At 43.7% G+C, this 19,344-nt stretch overlaps 1 protein-coding gene across 22 annotated transcripts in view; it reads right to left on the bottom strand.

Moving 5' to 3' along the window:
* Positions 1-19,344, bottom strand: part of LDB2 (LIM domain binding 2) — a 400,597-nt gene that overhangs the window by 258,358 nt on the left and 122,895 nt on the right. Inside the window, exon 1 of one of the 22 annotated variants that reach the window (XM_082462637.1) lies at positions 3,155-3,226. The exons of the other annotated variants lie outside the window; for them this stretch is intronic. The gene's annotated coding sequence lies outside the window, so the exon portion shown is untranslated. Of the gene's footprint in view, positions 1-3,154; positions 3,227-19,344 lie in introns of those variants that run through there. 22 annotated transcript variants of the gene reach the window in all.

Raw genomic sequence — 19,344 nt, 5'->3', positions numbered from 1 at the left:
CTGAAGAGCTGTGTGGCCCTGGGTGAATTACTTCACTACGCTGGCCCTTAGTTTTCTCATCTGTAAAATGGGGGATAGGGACAACATTAGTACCTGCTTCACGGGTTTGTTGTGAGATGTTATCAAAGGAGAGAATCTATGCGAAGCATTTAGAACTGTGCCTGGACCACAGAGCACACCTGGTCATACGCTTAGCCTTGATGAAGAGCACTCTTCCTTAAACAAATGTTAGCTCTTCTTTGCTTCCTTTTCTCTTGGAAGCTTACCAAGGCCAAGCTTACCAAGTGAAACTTATTGAGGGTGTAGCTTTCATATCCACCCACACCCCCAGGCCAGCTCCAGCCTCTGCACCCAGAGCCCTGCATTTCTACTTCTAGGGCACCACCTGCTGGCCAGCTTCTCTGCACACCTGGACTGTATATTCTCTGTCAGTAGTCCTTATTGGGAACAAATACTTCCACTTGAAAACCAATGTCGAAGAGGCCTTCTTCTTCCTTAAATACTTTAAGTCCCCATATATGTATAACTCTCAGTCCTGCCTTAAGAATGGGTTCTAAAGCAATCAACTGTCACCTCTGAGGGTCATCAAACCACCCACCCACCTAATGACAATGTACTACTTTCTTATAAGACGTATAATGCTTACACAATGCTTCTACCTGTAAAGCCTTTTTCCTCAATTCATGTTCCAGAGAATTTCTACCAGCTGACACTTGCACAAGCTTCCCTTCCCAGCCCTCCCTGCCCTCATCCCCATCCCCTCCCCCACTACCTTTAGCAGCAGTAATTCCATCCCGCTTAACTTGGATACGAGCACCTGTACAGGGCCTGATACCAAGCAGCACCCCTTCTCCACCCCAGTCAGCGTCCTCTGGAGGGGCTGATGCAAGCTCAGTGATGTCACAGACTGAATCTTATGTGATCCCCATACCAAGAGAGTAAGATTAACAACACAGGTGTTTTGTAAACGAGCAAGCAAACAATGTGCTCAAAGTTTACCAGGAAGCAAATATCAAAGTCATAAGCTACATATGAATCTTCTAACTTCCAGTGGCTAGACTTGTATTTTGAATAAAATTGCCATTTGCCAAAACGTAAACAAAAAAAAAATGTTTAGACTCAAACTATGTAACATAAATATATGCACAAAAACATTGCTTGTGTGTTCCTGGACTTGTTATCATCAACAATAACATGGTAATAGTAACAAAATAAATCACTAGCAATCATTGAACATTTTCTCTGGGCCAGGCAGTGTGCTGAGCACTTCAGAAAACTCTCTCATTGAATTCTTCCAACATTCCTATGAGACAGATATTATTGCTTCCAATTGACAGATGAAGAAAATAAGATTTTGACCAAGACCACTTCATTAGTAAATGATAAAGGCACAATTCAAATCTAGGGAGTTGTGATGGTTAATTTTATGTGTCAATTTGGCTGGGCCACCGGGTGTCCAGATATTTGGGTAAACTTTATTCTGGGTGTTTCTGTAAAGGTGTTTCTGGATGAGACTGAGTAAAGCAGATTGCCCTCCTGATGGTGGGTCCCATCCAATCAGTTGAAGACCTAAATAGAACAGAAAGGCTAAGAGGAAACTCCACCGGCCTGAGCTGGGCCATCAGTCTTTTCCTGCCCTTGGATTGGCATTTAAATTGTTGGCTCTCCTGATTCTCAGGCTATTGGACTCAGTCAACTTTCCTCGGTCTCCAGCTTGCCAATTCACCATGCAGATCTTGGGGTTTGTCAGCCTCCATAACTGCATGAGCCAATTCCTTGTAATAAATCTCTTTCTATGTATACATATAACCTATTGGTTCTGTTTCTCTGGAGACCCCTGACTAATACAGTGGTATACACCTAAGCCCTAGTATGTTTCCATTCCCTGTATTAAGTAGAAATAGAATTCCTTTTATTCCAATGGAGAAGAAGCATTCATTATCTATAGTTTGCAGCAAGGGACTCACTAACACATTGCATTAGATGTAATTTGTTTTGTTCCAACATCTCAGAAGCAGCTTTTTTTCCCCTGCTCGCTTATGTTTTAGAAAATCACAGTGTAGAAGGGATCTGAGAGATGGCTTTGGATTTCCAGGAGCTTGGTTGGCATTGGAGCTCTGACACACTCTGCATGGATAACCTTGGACAAGTCATATTACTTCTCTAAGGAGGTAAAATGTAGATTACTTACACCTATGTCCCCCAGGGTGCCCTGAGGCTTAAAAGAGATCAGGTATTGATTATTTCTAATTTCATTCCTTCCAAAACCACAAAAAAGGTTAGCAAGAAAGGGGGGCTGCTGGCCTCAGCAGCAATGCACCATGAAAAATAGATACTAATTCCATTTAATCTGATTCTTGTCCAGTCATCTTAACTGAAGGCTAAAAATGATTCTGCAGTAATAAAGGGAATTATAATACACGATTGTAGAAGCTTGGAGAGCAATTCCAGCACAGAAGCAAGCGATTATACATTGCAACAAATTAAAAACTCAGAGAAAAACAGGGGAGGGAGAGGAAGGAAGCCGAAGAGCACTCAAATCCCTCAAGAAATACTACTTAATAAAGCAAACTCTATTTTCCATAGCATTCCAATCAAGCAGCGTTTCGGCCACATGGAAGCAATTAAAGACTTCTATGATTTAATGAAAATGCAGAAACCAAGGACAAACAAAACAACTTCGTAACATGAGGCCACTTCTCAAATCCCTTCCACCTAACGGCAGGACACAGAATGGCTGCAAAGCTGGTACCAGTGACACAGGGCTCAAATCAGCCAGAGGCATGATCTCCAAAAGTCCAGTCTTCCTTGCCTTTTGCTAGAGCACAAAGAACACAGCGCCGTAAACAAAACAGACAGGCGTAACCAAGCCTCCATGGGTGGCCATTCAGACCAATGATCTCAGGAGGAGAGAATTCGAGGTCTGGCTTCTCCTCCCTTTGGCTTTGGTAAAAACCTAGCCCCATTCCTTAGCAGGATCTGATCATCCTTGGGGCTCCCCTTTGCCAGCCATAAAGAACCAACGTAATTTTGATTTTAAGCAACTCCCCTCACCGCAGAAACATACATAAGTCACTCTCCTGTGAACTGAAACTCTGCCGGTTTCAGGAGAAGAACAAGGAGACAAGTTTATCTCACTGACATCATTCCTTACCCTGGGGCCCCTGGACCTTGCTCAGCAGTTTTTTCTCTGTGCTCCCGACACCGCATGCTAATTTCTGCTGCCGGGTCTTAGCACTTGCTGTTTCCTCTGCCTGTAGGGCTTGTCCTCCAGAGCATCAAAGACTTGAATCCCCTTTATTATTTAGGTCTCAGCTCAAATGCCAGAGAGAGACCTTTCGTAGCACCATCGAACTGAGGAAACTCCAGTTACTCTACCCATTATCATGTTTGATTTTTTTTTTTTTTTGAGCACTTATAGCCATCCAAAACTACTTATTAATACATCAGTGTATCTGCTGGTTTAACCTATGCCCTTGCCCAATCTCTTCTCTAGATAATAAGCCATGAGAAAGCAGAAATGTTGACCTTTTATTTGTTTACCACCATGTTTCCTGCTCCGAGCACAGTTCCTGGCACACAGTAGGCACTTAATAACATCAGTACAATGAATGCATAAAATGGTAGGCTGCTTGGAGTTTCTGAAGTTTTGGAAAGACTGCTGTAGCCAAGAAGTGTCTATTTTATTCATTCATCCTTTCAATATTTGTTGAGTACCAAGTATATTCCAGGAGCTGGGGAAACAGCTAAGAATTAAATCTGGGTCTTTGCCCATAAGGAGTTCAGAATGGAGATGGAGAGAAAGAGAAAGCAGCCCCCTGCAGTAGGATGTGAGGTGAAGAACATGTCAGGGTACCAAGGAGTGGCTGGCCCTTGACAGTTGGTAATGTTACCTGGCCTGAGGAATGGAATTTCAGAGGTCCTCACTGTTAAGTTGGTGGCTATATTAATTTCTTGTGACTGTTGTAACAAATGGCCACACATTGGTGGCCTAAAACCACAGAAACTTATGCTTCCACAGTTCTGGAGTCTAGAAGTCTTAAATCAAGGTGTCAGCAGACTTGGTTCCTTCTGAGGGCTATCAGGAAGAATCTGCTGCATGCTTCTTTCCTAGATTCTGGTGGTTGCAGGCAATCCTTGGCATCCCTTGGCTTGTAGCTGCATCACTCCAATCTCTGCCTCCGCTTTCACATGGCCTTCTCCCTGTGTGTGTCTCTCTCTGTGTCTCTATTTTCTCATAAAGACACCAAACATTGGATTTGAACCCACCCGAACCCAGTGTGACCTTATCTTAACTAGGTACATCTTCAGAGACCTTATTTCCAAATAAGGTCACATTCTGAGAGTCTAGGATTTGGGAGACAGGGATACAAGGAGAATGTACTATTCAACCCAGGACAGTTGGCTATACTTTAGTCTTTGATTCTGGAAAATAGATTTACTTTCACGAGCACTGGTTGTCTGATGGATTCAGTATGACAGAATTTTACTCTCCGCTGAACACATGGGTATGCCAAAGTGTGAGGGGTGACCCACATTCTTCTTCTCCCCCTGATGTATTCAATCTACCAGAGGGGAAGAGGAGCGAAGTAGGTCAGGGGATGGCTGCCGACTCCTCACTGCCCTGCCTTCTCCCTTTCAGCCTCCCTCAGCGCAGGGCTCTATCTATCTCTTCTGCTTCTGCTTTATCTCTTGGTCTGTGTTCAGCCAAGGGGGAGGCACAAGCCCAGTGAAGGGGTCCCTCTTGGAGATACCTTGTAGGAAGACTCATTCTGAAGCACTCAGGGAAGCTAAAGAAACCGCCACAAATTATAGCTCCTTCTGCGTGGCCCTTGAGATCTCAGCCTTGTGTCTCTGCTGTCCATTCTGGTTCTAAATTTAGCCTGCATCCTGAGCTGCTGCCCCCATATTCCTAGTCCATTCTCCTTACAAGTTATAGTCTGAGCTCCTCTCAGTGATGGAAACAGAAGCCTCTGAAACCTAAACGGAAGGCCGGAGTATGGAGACAGCTAACTGGTTCCCTCAGTGGAAAGGATCTCAGCCACTTCCATGAACCCCAGAGCCCAGATATGCCCAGGACATCCCCAAAGATGTCCTGGGACTCAGTGGAGAGATGACAGACACGGGAATCATCCAGCCCAGAGTCCAAATCTGAGCTCTAATGTTTATTAGGTATCTCACTGTAGACCAATAGCTTAACCTTCTTAGCGACCATTGCCTCATTGATGTCAATTCTTACTGTACAGGGTTAAAATATGCATTATATTTAAAAATAATAATGAATATAGCACAGTTTAAGACACATAGGATGTACTCAATAAATGTTTTTTTAATTGCATGAAGAAAATTGAAAGGCCCTAGGGCTTCCCTGGTAGCGCAGTGGTTAAGAATCCGCCTGCCAATGCAGGGGACATGGGTTCGAGCCCTGGTCCGGGAAGATCCCACATGCCGCGGAGCAACGAAGCCCGTGCGCCACAACTACTGAGCCTGCGCTCTAGAGCCCACGAGCCACAGCTACTGAAGCCTGCGTGCCTAAAGCCCGTGCTCCGCAACAAGAGAAGCCGCCGCAATGAGAAGCCCGCGCGCCGCAACGAAGAGTAGTCCCTGCTCGCCACAACTAGAGAAAGCCCATGAGCAGCAACAAAGACCCAACGCAGCCAAAAATAAATAAATAAAATAAATTTTAAAAAAAGAAAATTGAAAGACCCAATATAGAGATAATAAGGTTATGAGAAAGAGAGAAAACATACTGGATTGAGCTCTGGAAAGAAAGACCTATATCTTCACTGATATAGAAATACAGTTTTTCCTCCATGGCTTCTACCTCCTTGTTCTTTAGGTACTTAAGGTAACTTAAATGTCACCTCCTCAGGGAGACCCTGTCAAACAAGCTTTAACTAAAAAAGGACATCTCTCCTCTATTTAGACTCAGTCTATTTTCCCCATACCACTTATACAAATAATGATATCTTTGTGTGTTTTATTTACTCCTGTGTTTATTGTCTGCCTCCTGTTCTAGACTTTTTGCTTCATGAGGGTACAGATTAAGTTCATCTTTCTCTAATCCCAGTGCCTGGCACGGGGCAATACACTCAATAACATTTGTCAGAAGAATGAACGAGGAAAAAAATAAATCCTGTGACAGAAAATGGAGATGGTGCCTTATTTTCATCATTTTAACAGTTTAAAAAAAAAATGGAAGAGGATTGTGCAATTTGGAGAAGAAAATGAAAGAAGTCAAAAGAATTTCACGTTTAATTTCTACTAGTGGGATTACCATAACAAGTTAAGAATGGCAGGAACCTTGTATATAATCTAGAATAAGCATTCTTGGACATACCTGGCTATTGTGTTCAGTCAACTGCACTGAAGGGGGTGAGGTAAGGGGGTGAGTGGGAAATTAACTTGCCCAGTCACACATTTTCCTTGGCTACTCAACATCAGGGCTGGTTTACTACCCGAGGGACCTAAATATTGGTCTCCTTCTTTTAAAAATGGCCTTCAAGCATTCGAGGACACAGCCAGGGCCCCCATGGCCCTTCCTCTTCTCCAGGCTAATCATCCCTGAGTCTTTCCTCTCTTTCTCAAAAGACAATTTCATTTCCTCTCATCATCCAAGATGATGGGGCCAAAGTCAAAGAGCTATTTAACTTGCCATCCAGTCGCCTTCCTACGTGGGTAACAGTGGGAGTGAAAAAGACAGGCAGGTAAACCCGGGCCATCTGTGCTTCGAAAGTGCAGTTAGATTTCCATAAAGTCATAAAAGGTTTCAGATGACGCATTTGCTTCAAAACGGACAGAGTCTTAAATGAGAGCAATTTCAAGAAGACCAGGCATCCTGTGGCGCACTTGGGGAGGAAAGCAAATTGCATAACCATCCCTCGGCGGAGCAGCGGTGAGGATTCCTGCCAGCAGCAGCCCAAGTTCAAGTCCCTGAACCGCCTAAACCAAGTTCGGCAAAGAGACTCCTGTCCAGCTCACTACCGCCCACAGCTAGATGGCCAGGCTAACTCACTCGTCCCACTGCGTTTCCCTGAAAAAGCGAACACAAAGAAAGATATAAAATGAGCTTTGTGAAAACCACGCATTTGTCCTAAAAGTTCCCTCCTCTGAGTTACAGGGAGACAATGAGATTGGGGCTGAAAAAGCTTGACGTTGGGAGTCAGGTTCTTTAGGTCTAATTTTAGAACTGGAAAGACCCTCAGACATAAACTAATTAGAGTCTTTAATTTTCTATCCAAGGTCATTGACACTGAGGCCACCTCCATTATGTATTTATTTGTGTGATCTTGAATGAGTTGCTAAGACTTGCTGGCCTCAACGTCTCTCATCTGTGAAATGGAGATGATGATAATATCATCCACCCTTAAATAGTTGTCATTATTCAATGACACGGAAAAATGTACGTACTGTGCCTGGTAGGGAGAAAGCACTCCATAATAGCCAGCTAATTATTAGTTTTCACTCAAATAGTAACTGGCCTTCTGCTATGTGTCAAACACTGCTCCAAGAAATGAGGATGCAGCAAGAAATGACATAAACACTGACCTTATCCTCCTGAAGGCTTCTGGGAAGATAGACATTGAAACACAAATTCACAGGCACTCTTGATTACAGTTGGATAAGCACTGTGCTTAAGATCACACAACCAGTTGCCGGTACACCTGAAACTAGAATTCATGTCAACCAGCTCAGAGATTTCTGATTTTCATGAGTGTCACTGTCACCATCCCACCTTCCCCAGCTGTACCATGAGGGGGCTTGATGAGATACAATGGCAGGTGACATTAAGAGAAATCCCCTCTCCTTGGTGTTGATAAGTCGGCAATGGAGCACTAATTCAGTTGCGGGGCCCTCCCTTGGGGGGACCATTTGGAACTAAGTCTGTGGACCACAACAGAATAGCAGATAAGAAACTCTTTGGAGATATAGGAGAGAAAAAGAACACTGGTTTCAGAACCAAGCAGACTTTGTTTTAACCCAAAGTGGATTATACTGTTTACAAGCTATGGGATCTTTGACCAAGTCCTGAGACTCTCTAAGCCTCAGTTTCCTCATCTGTAGATTGGGGCTGGTAATTCCCACCTTGCAAATTTGGCTTGAGAATTAAATAAGAAAGGGCGCATAAAGCACTTAGCATAATAATGCATGCAGTCAGCACCCAATAAATGCCAGCAATTATTAAGAAGAAGAGAGGGAATTAAAATACAGAGGTTCGGGCTTCCCTGGTGGCGCAGTGGTTGAGAATCTGCCTGCCAATGCAGGGGACACGGGTTCGAGCCCTGGTCTGGGAAGATCCCACATGCCGCGGGGCAACTAGGCCCGTGAGCCACAGCTACTGAGCCTGCGCGTCTGGAGCCTGTGCTCCGCAACAAGAGAGGCCGCGATGGTGAGAGGCCCGCGCACCGCGATGAAGAGTGGCCCCCACTTGCCGCAACTAGAGAAAGCCCTCGCACAGAAACGGGGACCCAACACAGCCATAAATAAATAAATAAACTCCAATCTCTCTTAAAAAAAAAAAAAAAAAAAAAAAAAATACAGAGGTTCAAAACACAAATCATGTCTCATGTCTGCTCAAATGCCCCCAGTAGTTCCCAATCAATGCAGAGGAAAAGGCAGTCTTTAGAATAGCCCAAGGGGCCCACAGCTATCAGCTGGCTGCCTTCACCTCTCTGTCCTCACCTCCTTATATTCCCTCCTTCACTCACTCAACTCAAGCCAGACCTCATGACTTGAACACACTAATTACAGGACACCTCAGTACATTTGAACCAGCAGCCTTCCTGTAAAAGGCGGAACAGCGTAATGATTAAGAACATGGGATTTAAGATCAGACGCCTGGATTTGAATCCCAGCTGGGCCACTTACTTACTGTATGATGTTGGCTAGTGACTTAACGTCTGTGTTTTAACTTCCTCGTCTGTCAAATGGAGATAATAACACTACCTATCTCATAGAACTTAAGTTATCTATGTAGACAAGAAATAAGAACAAATGCAAGTTATTGAATAATTACTAGCTGCTAGTCTGCCTAGCTGATATATGGTACCAGCACTCTGCATACTTCATATCTAATCCCCACAAAATTTCAAGATAAAGGATCACTTGTCCCATTTTACAGATAAGGAAACTGAGGCCGAGAACATTAAAGCACATCCAGGACTCAGATCCAAGCCTGGCTGTCTCCAGAGGTCTTTCTACTCACCTTGTACCCCCAAATCTGTTCATGCTTTTTCAGTACGGGTTCAGATCCCAAAGTCACTAAAATATGAGGTCTCCAGGGACACACGCTTGTCAAGCGTCTCTCTGGGCCTGAGTTTCATAAAGGGGCCCTACATCTTTTACTTGTCCCGCAGGCCCGTGTAAGCTAGACACGCTCTCTCCTCTCCTGCACAACACAGGCCAGGCAGGCAGGCCCCACCCAGAGAGGAAGGAGCTCAGCCCCTGTGGAACCTGCATCACCTGGCAGCTGTCTCATAAACACATGGGGGCAGAGACCCAAAAACACTTCTTGCATGACTTAAACCCCGCAACTTTTATCAAGCACCAAACCTCACAATGAATGAGTGAATATCTGTAATGAGCATAGCATGTCTCTGACAGTGTTAAATCTTCTTATTTTTCCTTCTTCTCCTGACCAAGTGTCTGTCACCTCCTAGCCCTGTGATCCAGTCAGGACATGAGGGAGAGCCTTGTACCTGTGCATGTGTGTGAAAATCACAGACCCAGAAAGTGCTCCTCTGGGAGGGCCAAGTTGCTGGCACCGGGGCCTAGCGTCTGGGTAAGCTCTGCGTGGGAAGTGTTTTATCACCCACACTGGGACCAGCTGGAAGAACAAGAGAAGGTACAGATCTGCTCAGAGGCAGAGCTGGACAGGAAGCCTCTAAACAAACCCATGTCCTAATTCTGCTGAAACAGAGACACAGGTAAAGAGAGTCCTATGTGTCTCTACCTGGGGCTGAAAGAAATCAATAGGTTAAATCCACTACAATACCAAAGAGGCCAGGACGGGAACGAATACATCTTCATCAGAACCCAATTACAGGATGCCCAATGGCCCTCACTATCATGGATATGAAACTGAATTATTTTTTTTTAAATGTATCTTCAAGGGCCTTGTGATTACAAATGTTATATTAGGCAGATCATCAGCAGGCAGGGAAGTATTCTTAAGGCCTTGTTCCTGGGCCAGTGCTCATGGCAAAGATGCCTTAAGATCTGCCTTTTACTAGTCATTCGACATTAGGGTTTTTTTTTTTTTTCTGGGGTTGACATTAGGTTTTATCAACCACTAATGCTACACTACCTGCACTACACAAATAATGAGGATGATGATGACAATGACTGCTGACGGTGAAAATAGTTACTGTTACCTGAATAGTTGTTACTGTTACAGATGCCAAACATCAATGCTAAATACTTTACATGCTTTGTGTCTTTTAATCCCTTCAACAACATTGTGAGGCTCGTACTCTATCATCCCATTTTATAGATGAAGACACTGAGGCTTGGAGAGACAGACAACTCACTAACAAAGACATGCTCTGATAACCATTGCCAGGTCTCTCTAATTTGCTCCACTCCCTGGATCTCAGTTTTTGGACCTGCAAAATTACGGGGTTATGCAACAATGGATGTGATTTCCAAAGGAACACATAATACCAGCACTCCAGGTTTCCAGACCATGACCCGATCTTAGAGGCAGATAAGATACATATCTCTCTCTAGGGTCTCAGAGGCTGGTCCCAAGCCTTTAGGTCTCCAACAACAACTTCAGAACGTTTCCTTCTTCCTGATCCTTCTCTCCACTTGTCAAAGTATTGAGAAATCCCCTACTTGGAAAATAAAGGGGCCCTACATCTTTTACTTGGAATCCCCTACTTGGAAAATAAATCCCCTACTTGGAAAATAAAGTTAAAATTCCTCAGTATACAATTCAAGGCTCTCTGGTGTCTCATCCCAACCTGCCACAGTAACCCATCAATCTCTTTCCTTCTGTTTCTCCCAACAACTCTCTCCCTAGCCTGTTATATACCTCATGCATTTCTGTACCTGTTTTTATTCTCCCTAAAGTAATGACAGAAACTTCCATTTTTTTTCTTCACTACAATACTTTCTTTACTTCAGCAATAAAGCAGTGTCGAAGATCTGGCTCCTTGGGCATAGACTACCACATCCCTTTTCTCTGCCACACTTAGATACCCTCCAATCCTCCACAGTGTCTAATTTTCTGCAGTAAATGGGTGCTATGATCTGAATGTCCTCCCCAAATTCATGTTAAAACCTAATGCACAATGTGATGGAATTCGGAGGTGGGGGCTTTGGGAGGTGCTTAGGTCGTGAGGGTGGAGCCTTCATGAATGGGATTAGTGCCCTTACACAAGAGACCCCAGAGAGAGCTAGCTAGCCCCTTCCTTCCTTATGCCATGTGGAGTTAAAATGAAAAGACAGTATTTTGCAACTGGGAGAAAGCCCTCACCTGGACCTGACCATGCCGGAACCTTGATCTTGAACATCTAGCCTCCAGAATTGTGAAAAGTAAACTTCTATTGTTTTTAAGCCACTCAGTTTACAGTATTTTGTTATAGCTGCCCAAGTGGATGAAGGCAATGGGTGTTGCTTTATAATTAAGGAAAAGAGTTATTTTCCAATTATTAATACCATAGAAAGAGATATGATGCAATAGTGAATGAAATAAGCACTATATAAAGTTATACATATACATGTATATATATAAAATTAATGACCTCAATTTTGCACAAATATGTTTATTTTTTAAAAGCCTGGAAGAAATTCTCTGGGTGGTTAAATTAAAGGTGACACAAAGAAAATATCTGTTGGCACGAAAAACATGGCTCCATCCAAGAGTCCCGAGGACCCCAGGCCAGTTACCCCAGTGCTCAGAAAGAGCCCAGACCAAAGTGCAAACCAATTCCAACTTTTTCCCAGTCACTTCCTGGGTCTTAGTTCCACCACAGGCCAGGCCAGAATGGAAGAGGGCAGGGGCAGCTCGCAGGAGAATCCCTCGCGCTCTGCTGAGACACAGAAGGGCTGTGTGATGAGGAAGGATACATCCCCATAACACACAGTAGCAGGTGCCCATTCCGGCTCCACAAACAGGCCTAAATGCAATGTGCAAGCATTGCCTATTGTGGCTTCAATGGCAGGGCAGCCACTGAACCAGGCAAAAGAAAACAATGTTCTATAATGTTCCTGTGATGATAATAAGCTCTAGCCAAGCACGCAAAGTGGTTCCTAAGACATGTATGATGGATAAACAAGGCAGCGTGGAAAACACACTTGCTGGCTGGTTTTTTGCAGGCTCACACTTCCTCCCCCTCGCCTATGCCCTAGCTCTTTGTCGTTTCTCAAGGAATCCACATTTCAGGGTCTGTTCCTGGAATGACATTAGGTATTTTTGCTTATCCTGAAAGGTTAAGAACTCCTATGACCCCCAAACCAGCTTCATTTGTCTCCTCGAGTTTTGAAAACAAAACTCAAGAGATTTCCCCCAAAATGAATTATGCAGAAGCTATGATAAGATGAGATTCCACCTGCTGCTAAGGGACTTGCCTTTGAAAAATGTAATCAGATATTCATTTCCTGATATTAACAACCACTAAAAGGGAGCTCTGATTTCTGGAACAAATACCTTAAGAAGAGAGTTTCAACATATACATTTTAATTGAATTTCTTCCCAGCCAGAATGTAATTGACAGAATCCTGCAGGTATCACGATCCACGGGCTTCTGTAACTCATAGTCGGCCAATCTACTAGTATGACTTTTCTAGGTTCTTAATACGCTTATCAACCACTCAAGTTTCCAGGGAGACTCATTAGCGGAGCTGGCGAATGCTGTAGTCGCCATCATTATCCACCACAAAAGTTTGGAGCATCTGCTCTCCTACATGTTTATTTGTTTATTGTCTGTCTTACCCCAACTAGAATGTGAGCTCAACAAAGCAGACATTTTTATCTGCCGTGCTCACTGCTGTAGCCCTGAGCTGCCTGGCAGTTGTGGGCTCCCAATATGGATACATATTTGCTGACTGGTGAAGGGGATCAGAATATGCCACCCCCAAATATGCCACTTTGGCATAAGCATTATTTAGAACTGAAGGCAATTGAGAAGAAGCAGATACAAGTTAGCCCTCTGCTTTCCCCCTATTTGCTTAAAAGCAGGACCTAAATTTGTAAAGATTTTCCCCCTCCCCTGTCTACTAGGAAGGATAGAAATGACCACCAGAGACAACTTTAGACCCTTATTAGCACTAGAGGAATCTACATAACAAACTTTGCTAACTAGCCCTTATCGTCCATGAGTTACCCATATATTTACCTTCCCACAATTTGCTGCTCCTAGAAATTCAAAGTCCTTTTCCTTTGTCTTGTGAATTCTCTACAAATGTTTTGTTCTTACATTAAAATGCTATATAAGTCCAAGTTCTAACCACCTCTTTGAGTTAGTCATCACTGAATGGTCCCATTTGTATGTGTGATGCACATGTGAATAAACTCCTGTTTGTTTTTCTCTTGTAAATCAGTCTAATCTGCGGGGTCCTAGAGCTGGACAACCTAAGATGGGTAGAGGAAAAAGATATTTTTCCTCCCCTACACGATGACCGTCTCAAGTATGAGAAACTGGAGCCTGGGGATGCAGACAAGTCCCACCAGGAATGAATTTTTAGCCTCCCTGGCTGGGTGGCGAGCCGCACACACGCAAACACAGAAATCACGGTAGCATATTCTAAGGGCCAAATGGTTGGCACGGACATTAAGGGCTAAGAAAGGGGAAGAGCCATGCTATCAGGACGAAAGTTCTCCTCTTGCACGCTCTCCTCCCTCTCAGTGATGATGTAAGACTTAGAACAACTGCAACTCCTCAAATGGCCAAGCCTTCCTGTCCTTGGGGAATACGCGAGCCTCACCAGAAACCACAGGCACCTGCCTCTCCTCCCCACACCAAACTGCAGCCCGAGTTCTGCAGGCTCCGGATCCCTCACGAACGCATCCCTGGCGCTGGCAGAGTGATGGCCCAGCACACCCTCCTTCTCCCAGCTGTCTTGCCCCAGAAGCGGAGTCGTCTGACAGGGCCTGAAAGGGAGGGGACTCACTGCTGATATTTAAATAAAGTAAGTCACAAAACAGAAATGAAAATCTTCTCTGTGAGAAAGCTTGATTTTTTTCAAGGCTGCTGCGGAGGACGGAAGAAGTACCAGGTGCTGAAGTGGCACTGATTCATCTGTTCCCTCTTTTATTCCATAAATGTGTATGGAACGGCCACGCGAAGTCAGGGATTGTGCTAAGGGCTGGGGACAGAGAGAGAACCTAAAGACACAGCCCTGCCTCAAAAAGCGTATGCCCAACGGAGAACACACAAGAGTAAATAGGTAATAAACCTAGGGTGCAACAAGATTTATTATAAGCAAACAAGATGACGCCTCCGTAGCAAAATAAGGGCTAACCTTCATTCAAACCGTAGTTCTGCCACTTAGAAAGCATGTAGCCCTGGCAAGTCACCTCCTATTGTCGAGCCTTGATTTTGTTACTCAGAAGTGGGAATCCTTTCACAGCCTTGCAGGACAGTTGTAAGGGTTCAGCACACTTCCATGTATAAAGAGCTTAACAAAGTTCAAGACTTACTGCAAGCACTCACTACACTGTAAAAATTATTATCAGAAACGGGGAGGGGGGGGGGGTATGTCAGGACCTGAATTCAGATCTGCTTCCCACCACTTAGGTTTGAATGTAACTAAGCTCAGATACGGCTGTTTCATCATCTTTCTTTCCGGCTGCTACGGTGCTTCCCTCCTCTGCTCCTGCTTGGTGTTCCCTGTACAGTAGTGAAGTTTGGGCGTGGGAGTTAGGCAAGAAGACGCAGACAGATGTGTGACATCTGGCTTCGAGAAAGTCCCAAGAGCTTCCTCAGTAGCCTTTCACCTACGGCCAGAGTGCCCAAGGAGCCATACGCCATTCTATTAACACGAGACTATACTGTCCATGGGGGCACGAGCCAAGGAACGGCTGAAGAGGGACTTCAGAGGTGGTGATAGAAAGGGGGTTCTCTGTGGAGTCAGGTTCCCCCACCTCAAGCAACCCAAACAGATGTAAAACCAAAGTCAGAGGAAAGTGCTCGCTATGCTAGTTCTTCAAACGCTGAGGCTTCCTGTCGCTGTGAGATCTCTGGAATGAGCTCTATTCAGGTGCCTAAGCAGAAACCAAGAGAAACCAAGGGGCACCTCCCGGACTAGTCTTCCCCAAACTGCCAGCCCCCAAGCCATCCCACACCCACGCTCTGCACCAGCTTCCACCGTCTGCTGTAATTCAAACACTCAGCACGGTGCCTGGCACAATAGCAGCACCTGGATAAGCACTGGTAAGTGGACGGATAAGTGAACACATGAATGAATGCACGAACAGAGGAACTAAAGGAACACATGAACACAGGAAAGCAGCAGCTGGGATTTGGCATGGTCTTGTGTCAAATATCAACAGTGAATCCGTAAGAACAAGCACATGCGTAGGGTGGACGTTATCTTGACACTACTGGCAGCCAAGGGGTGCCACTGTGCAATTAACTCTTCCCCTCCCAGCCTAGTGGGGTAGGCGACACCTAGGCACAGCCATTACACTAACAGTAGGGGGTCCAAAGAGGCCGCCAGACCGGATTTCATTTTGGAATGCACTGTAAGACTTCTTTTTTTTTTCTGCTGCTCCAGCAACAGCAGCAGCAGTAGCAGCAGATTTACTCTCCTAATTATGTTTGGCTTTGGTTAAATTAGTTTGCATTCCCTGAGCACATGCTGGTTGGGGGAGGGGCAGCAGGCGGGGGAAGGAGGTGGCCTGAGAAGATGCCAAGAGGTGGAGAGAATCTTCTCAGAGGTCGAGGTACACAGCGGAACAATCAACCAGGCATCAGGCAGACGGCGCTACTGCACAGTGGCCCAGGGACCCCAAAGGGAGGGAGGAAGCGGTGTTCCACCTAAAGCCTCTTCATTCATTCATTCATTCATTTACCCTACAAATATTAATGAGTGCCCATGATGAGTCAGACATTGAAGTAGGAGCTGGAGGAAACTGCAGTGAAACAGAAAAATAAAGGCTCCCTGACCTCATAAACTTATATTCTATAGAAGCGGAGACAAGAAAGAAGCAAAGAGTTATGCAAAACTTTCCGACGCTAGGAAATCAATGTAACAGAGTACAGTGATAGGGAAGTTGATTGTTTCCTTATTTATAGTAGTGGCCTCAACCAGCAATAACAAAAATAACACAACCACCATTAATCCACCTACTCAATGCTTACTACGTTCTAGACACTCACCAAACCTTTCATTAATCTTCACAAAAACCCAATGAGGTGGGCATAGTTATTCCTGTTTTACAGATGAGGAAACTGAAGCTCAGAGAGTTCTGAAACTTATCTGCTCGAAGACACACAGCAGGTGACCTCAAATGCAACATTGCCCCTTTATGCCGTTTTCAACGTTCTACGATCAATAACAGCAGGCAGGGATGAATGCACCCGCTAAATAGCAGACACAGAATCCTTGCCACACGCCTTCCATGTCAGCACTTCCTGGCCACATTCTACAAACTGAGATTCAGAGAGCCTGATTAGCTTGACCTACCTGCTACATGATTAAAACTAGTATGGGGTGAAGGCAGCATTCAGACTTAGGTCTGTGTGACCCTGCAATCTTTTGGCCTCCCCAGAACATAATACAAAGCAGTCTAATGGAACGAATAAGTATTTTCCTTGACAACCAGGAGGAAAGTTTCAAGTGTTAAAACATCCTGGAGTCACCGTCCACAGACTCACTGGAGAAGAACGCAGATGTGGGCCCTCTGAGCTGTCTAGTTGTCCCAGTTAAGCCGGAGCTAAACTCAACACTCTTACAAAGTAACTTTTGGGAATGAACCAAAAACGGAAAAATGCTTAGGACCCAAAGCAATGTGGTAACTATGAAAGGGCCTCTTGTTAAATTGCACGTCCTCAGCAGAGACATAAACAGGCAACCCAGAACTTAGTACTGTGTGTAGGTGAGAACTGTGTCTACCTTCACACCAGCCTTTTCTTAGCATACTTTCTGCTCAGTGTACTTCTATTCTCTACAGAAACCCAACTGCCTGGCTCCCGAAATCTATCTATAAAACTACCTGTCATTATCGGCTCCTGGGTTAGCTTTCTCTGATGGATGGTCAAGCTGACACATCGCACCACCACCACAGTTAAGGGCATTTTAGAATTTCCATGATAAAACCTGTCCTTTGTGCTTTAATACCTTGCCTATTTTTCACATTTGTAGTGAACTCAAACCTGAAAGGGGGATTGTCGAAACAAGGTTTTTTTTTTTTTTAAACAAAATGCCATGACAAATAGAAGCAGCTGCTTTTGATTTATAAACACTGTAATCTTCCCCAGGCCTTAGATTTTTTTTTTGACAACATCCAGATCAGAACCAATTTAATTTTGAAAGATAGCTAATCAAGTAATTTGTTGTAGCACCTTCCTCACTCTCGCTGTTGCAAAGGGGGTTGGGAGCTGCATACGGATAAGCCGACACTTTATTGAAGATTATGAATGGACCCTCTAGGTATCATGAAGTGCTTACCTGTAAGAACTTCTATGCATCCATTTCACCAACCAACTTGAGCATTTCAGAGAGCCACATGGAATGGTACCCACTTGCATGGTTAAAAGTTGAAGCTCCAAACATTTTTATATGTAATAATTCTCTGAAACTTATTAATTTTTTATGGCAAAAGGCATTACTTTTATTATTATTTATTTATTTTTAAAATTTATTTATTTATTTTTGGCTGCGTTGGGTCTTTGTTGCTGCGCGCAGGCTTTCCCTAGTTTTGGCGAGGGGGGCTACTCTTCATTGCCGTGCGCGGGCTTCTGATTGCGGTGGCTTCTCTTACTGCAGAGCATGGGCTCTAGGCGTGTGGGCTTCAGTAGTTGTGGCACACGGGCTCAGTAGTTGTGGCATACGGGCTCAGTAGTTGTGGCTCGCGGGCTCTAGAGCGCAGGCTCAGTAGTGTGTCCCCTGCATTGACAGGTGGATTCTTAACCACTGTGCCACCAGGGAAGTCCCATTATCTTTATTTTTTAATTGATTTTTTATTGAAGTATAGTTGATTGACAATGTTGTGTTAGTTTCAGGTGTATAGCACAGTGATTTAGTTCTATTATATATATATATATATATATATATATATATATATATATATGTATATGTATTCTTTTTTCAGATTCTTTTCCCTTATAGGTTATTAAAAAATACTGAGTATAGCTTCCTGTGCTATACAGTAGGTCCTTGTTGTTTATCTATTTTACATATAGTAGTGTGTATATGTTAATCCCAAATTCCTAATTTATCCCTCCCCTTCTCTTCCCCCTTTGGTAACCATAAGTTTGTTTTGTATGTCTGTGGGTCTATTTCTGTTTTGTATATAAGTTCACCTGTATCTTTTTTTTTAGATCCCACATATGAGCGATATCATATGATATTTATCTTTCTCTGTCTGGCTTACTTCACTTAGTATGATAATCTCTAGGTCCATCCATGTTGCTGCAAATGGTATTATTTTCATTCTTTTTTATGGCTGAGTAATATTCCATTGTGTATATATCTATCTATATATCTATATATCTATGTATCTATATATCTATATATCTATGTATCTATATATCTATCTATAGATATATATCTATAGATAGATATATAGATATCACATCTTCATTATCCATTCATCTGCTAATTGACATTTAGTTTGTTTCCATGTCTTGGCTATTATAAATAGTGCTGCGATGAACTTTGGGGTGCACGTATCTTAAGAGACTTACATAGATGAATTCCCAGTTTTTGAGAAGAGAAGTTGAACAGGCTCAATATTGATTTTGTAATTTCTTACACTCCCATATACACTTAATGAGAAACATATACACACTCAATGAGAAACAAAATAGGTGTGGATTTGAGAATTTCACATATTTTTGAGACCATTATGGTCACCCTGGGTTTTTCATCCATTAAACTTTAATGAGCCTTTATTGCCTGACAAGAATATACACTACCCTTGGAACGCATGTCTTAGTAAGGATAACAGGGCAACTCACTGACTTTTACTTAGCAAATACCTACATTCCTACTATGTGCCAGGGTCTGTTTTAAGTGCTTTATCAATATTGAATCCTCATAACAGCCCTATGAGATAGGTACTGATTTGCCCCTTATTTTTTTTTCTTAAACTCTGATCTGAGTCCCAGCCATGATATTCTGTTTCTATCATGTAGGAAAGAAATATTCATCACATCACATAGGATGAATTTTTCA

Source organism: Balaenoptera physalus (genome assembly GCF_965194825.1).
Source record: "Balaenoptera physalus genome assembly, chromosome: 5".
In the NCBI taxonomy this organism is placed as follows: domain Eukaryota; kingdom Metazoa; phylum Chordata; class Mammalia; order Artiodactyla; family Balaenopteridae; genus Balaenoptera; species Balaenoptera physalus.
This window is presented reverse-complemented; position numbering and strand designations above follow the sequence as displayed.